Below are 5,227 nucleotides of genomic sequence, written 5' to 3'. Positions count from 1 at the left end.
GTTCTGGAATGGATAGTACAAATAAGCTCCGCCCATTTAGTTACTGTTGCTCCGACTCACAAGCTATACTGCATATGGTGTATCCAATAGCATCAATGTTTTAGATAACATATCAGAAAAGCTCCTACCTGATTGCAAGATTTTTTTACAGTACGCTTACACCTTCGAGCAGATCTTCTACGTTACTTTACTCGTATTTAATTGTTAGAACTGAATCGGAGAATCGTGACCAAATGTTTTACTTTATAAAGCAAGAATACGTCACCTATCTCTCTGGAAAGATAAATTGATAAGGGAAGCAAACGGTAGCTTTTCGTTCAGTGTATAACTGCCCTCTTTCATGCAACACCGATATTAAATCATCCCAAAGATGTTGCGGATGATTTGTTGTATGACTATACAGACAGTCCATTGTGGCTAATCTCATATTTGGTACCCGACTTGTAGCAAGAGAGAGAGAGAGAGAGAGAGAGAGCTATCCCTGGATTTTGCAGGAACATCATGATAATTTAAAGTTAGATAGATATATGTGTACCTGGCTATATATGTATATATAAAACCAAATCTTTGTAATGACTTCATGTGGAAATCAAACATGCAAATCTCGTAGTCAGTATATGTAAAATAATAAGAATAGAACTACCGCTAGTAGTAATAATAATAATGAGGACTTTGTATAGCGCATAATCTTTAGAAGCTCTAAGCGCTCTATAACATTAGACAACACCTATAAGATACAATAAAATAAAATAAAAAAACATATAACGATATGATTACAAAAACAAACACCATGAAGTTAGAAAACATTTTTAAAAAAAAAACATGCTGAGAATATTTAAGGTAGGAAACATTATTAGGTCTTTTAAGTTTGTTCTTGCAGTCGAAATAAGTGAGTCTTGAGAGCTCTCTTGAATGTGATCACTGTGTCTTTGTGTCTAGGTTCAGTGGGCAATTCATTCCACGTTGATGGGCCTCGGTACGCAAAAAAACGCTGTCCATATGACTTTGTTTTCATAGCGGGAATAATGAGTATACGATTGTCAGAAGAGGAGCGTAAGTATCTTGCTGGTTGTATACACATGGGTGAGGTCAGATAGGTATGTTGGACTACAGTCCGACAGTGAATATTAATCTTGTCACCTGTGACAGTGATGGAAAATGTGTTTATTTCCTTCACGTCTCGGTACGTCTTGCATCGTTTGTTTCCACAAGGCTTCGAATTCCCATTTATTATTTGATTTGAGAGTGGCTTTAAATTTGCCATGACTAGCATGTCTCACATGTTGAGGTCTACGAAATAATATAAGTCTGGAAAGATCAATTTAACGAAACGAAAGCTTTTCATCATCACTTTCCACCCGGATAATCCACAAGCAAGTTGCATCATTCACAAACAATAGTCAGTCATTGAATCGTGAAAATTGCTGACAGGACCAAAATATGTAGATGTAGCAGGGTCTAATCTGCCGGAATACATTATATTTCTTGTCCAACATATGATGCAATTTGAGAATATGCTCGACAAAATACCTTTAATATTATGCCGACAAGAATATTTATTTGCATTTTAATAACTTGAACATAATGGTAGCGGCAATTTTCCTGTTGGCATACAGATCAAAGGTATTTTGTTTAATGCATTCTTGAAACATATCACATATTGATATGCTTGGTTAGATATTAACCTATGGAGGTGGGGATACCGCCATAACTCTATGCGGGTATTTTCTAATCTTCATTGATGCCTTATTGTAAATGGCTGTTTGCATGTGCTACTTTCATAATTCTATCAGCGTATATTGTATTTTCATTGATGCAAATTGTACGTGGCAGTTTGCAAGTGATACTTTCTCTCTGCGTTATTGTAAATGATAGCTTGCAAGTGCTACATTCATAATTCTAGTTATGAATTTTCTATTCTTCATTGATGCAAGCTGTAAATGGCTGCTTGCAAGTGTTTCGATCTACGTTCCTTCTGCGTCACTGAATCTTGCAGTTTGGTAACGTAGTTTGTCGTATGACAAACGTTATGTCGGTTATTACAAGTTTTGTATATTCTGTTTATAAACTTTACAATTACATCATTAAAACTGATGTTTTCATACAGATTTGGCCATGCAACAATGTAAATACTAAGTTTTATCTGTATGGTCTTTGTTGTCCAACTGATGTCGCCATCTGTTATCAAGGTGGCATGCTAGAGGTTATCATGGCATTATGACAACAGACGGCGCTCTAAATTTCTAAAGTTTTTCCATTAACAAAAAAAATTCATACTCCTCACAGAACTTTATGGCCTTCATTTTGTGTCGACAAACATTGTAGCTCTTTCAGTCCCTTTCTTTAAAGGAGACCAGAAACCAATGGAAATATTGGATAATAATAAAGGTACTATAGCAGTAAACCTTATTCTGAAGTATCATTTGCGACCGAAATACCAATATTAAAATATTGGCCTATCTTCTAGGAGCTGAATTTCCGTGACCTCGTATGCAAAATTTCCGCGCCTATTCGGTTACTTTCATAGTCATAGTAGCGACTCCAGCAGCCCAAGTGGGAGTTGCCAGAGTAAAAGACAATACCGTTTTGCGTTGCTTACCGGTGTAATAAAACATTAAGAAAAGCCAGTGGACAACATTTTTTTTTTCTTTTCCGAAAGATAAAGGCATACTGAAAGAATGGATACATTATTACAAACGAGTCGATTTCAAAGCAACACCATACAGCCCTATGTGCTCGTTACATTTCTCAAAGAACTGTTACGAGAGGGATTCTGAAAAAATGGCAGCTCAAGGATACGCAAATGCTAGGCTTAGACAAAAAGTTGGCTCTGTTCCAGACATAACGTTGAATATTTTAAATCCTGGGGAAAGTGTTAAATGTGTGAGTTACGAAAATAGGCAGAAGGCCGAGTAAGTGACCACAAAATGCAACAATCAATTCACAGATCTTTTATTTACACCAGCAGTGCTAAAAATAAATCGGATAGCCCGACACCCTGGGTCCCTCTGGTTTTAGTTCCGGCCCATCCTGTATTCAAAATGAGGTGCCCGTCAGGCTTGTCGAAACAAAAATTGCCTGAGGAAACTTTGATCGCGCTGGTGAAATTAGTAAATGTATTTTCAAGATGTTGACATGCATGCCTTAACACGGCACAATCTAAATCAAATCACTACTGTCCAAGGTGAAATTTAGATTTGATTTTAATCAAATGGAGGCTTTGCCAGAAATAATATTCTAAACCTGTCGTGTTTCGAGAAAACAAAATTTTCAGTAATCTTATAAAAATTACAAATTTAAAAAAAAAATCATCGTATACATGTAGTATGTATAAATGGTAATCTGTAATGATTGGAACTGATATAAAATTATTTCTTGGGCAGTTTAAATAACAGCGATTAAAAGAAAAGAGGTCAAAGTTTCACATTAAATGGCTGACAATAGAAACTGGGGGGGGGGACTATTGACCCAACCCCTTGCCCCAATGTGCGAGCGCCCATGGGACGTACCTTTTCTCCATGTGATACGCCTTATTATTCCCCCAGGACAAGCCCATTTTCCATATTCTGGTCAGCTCTGGCTAAATTGCAAAATAGCTAAAGTTTTGATTTAAGTACGCAAACAATAAAGCCGATGTGACCGTTCCGGTGGCCTAGTGGTTAGAGCGTCCGCCTCGGATGCGGGAGATCGTGGGTTCGATCCCCGGCCGAGTCATACGAAAGACTTTAAAAATGGTACTAACAGCTGCCTCGCTTGGCGTTCAGCATTAAGAGGTTAGTGTTAGGACTGGTCGGCCTGGTGTCAGGATAATGTGACTGGGTGGGACATCATGCTACATGTCTGCGACATGATGCCCCAGTGCTAGACATCACTATAAACTGCCACATTGCAGACATCGTAGCGACATGACTGAAAAATTGTTAAAGCTACGTTAAAAATCAAAATCACATCACATCACAATAAAGCCGATGTGACTGATGAACATACTCCATCCTTGCATTGATCTTGTGAAAAGGACTGCCCTTCGGACATACTTCAAAGAAACCCTGTTCGACAGTGTGTGTGTGTATAAGCACCAGCAATTGATTGCCAAAATAAACGATGCCTATTTGGCTGTTACTTACGATGTCATGGACTTCAGGTTTAAGTCTTAATGCATGTAACACTGTTTGCTGAACAAAATATTTATTCAGAATTAGTTCCTTAGGGCCACATATACTGCATGGTATATTTTGTTTTATTCCTTTTAATTTAATTATGATAATTAAACTTTACATATACGGTCGAGGAATGTCAGGTGTTAACTGGCCGAGTTTCTTTGGCGGAAATGGAGATGCGATTTTTGTTTGCAGAGAAAATTTCACAGTGATCATTCATTTAAGCTAATTGGTGACAATTGTATTCTTTTAATTTTGTTATACTATAGTACTGTTGTAGTTGTTTAAAAACATCTGAAATTTACTTTAATAATGTTTAATTTTCACGTTCTATTTACTGAAGAAGAAAAAAAAAGAAGAAAAAAACTGTTGTGTGATATTAATTATTTCGTCCAGTGCCGGATTTAGACGTGTGTGCGTGTGATTTAAATTTTTAACGTAGCTTTAACAATTTTTCAGTCATATCACTACGATGTCTGCAGTGTGGCAGCTTAGACTGTGGATTGCGTACGTTATATCTATTTATAAACGGTTTGGGGTTGGTTTTTTCTTCTTCTGACAAATGAAAATTGACAGACATAATGTAATTATCGGGACTTCGCTGCGAAAAATTTAGAGATATTACGAGATCGGGATGTAGATGAGGAAATACCCCCAAAATCGGGAGGTTTTTCTCCCGGCTTGAGAGTTGACAGGTATGAACTGTCCGGGCTTGTGGAATTTCAGTCAGGGCTTGAGTTTATTTAAGTCACCAGCCCGGGGCCTGTGCCTAAAAAAATTCTTTTAACACTGACCAGTACAGTACATAAACTATTATATCAGACTGCAGATTCAAGTTTTGAATGTGCAACCCTAATGTGGTCTCCTTCCGTCTGCCTCGCTCGTCAATGTTTATGTTTGTATTCGAGGACTGGCTAGTATTGCGTCACGGTACCACGTGATCTGTCGTCTCATTAAAACTCGGAAAAACTCGGCAATTTACGGAATCGTGGTATCTTCCATGCAATAAAATCACTACCCGCTTACGATATTTAATTTATAAACATGTCAGTCGAATTAAAATCTGTAGA

The sequence above is a fragment of the Sinohyriopsis cumingii genome, chromosome 17 (assembly GCF_028554795.1).
Source record: "Sinohyriopsis cumingii isolate HCF-2022 chromosome 17, ASM2855479v2, whole genome shotgun sequence".
NCBI classification, from domain to species: Eukaryota; Metazoa; Mollusca; class Bivalvia; order Unionida; family Unionidae; genus Sinohyriopsis; species Sinohyriopsis cumingii.
Note: the sequence above shows the minus strand (reverse complement) of the source record.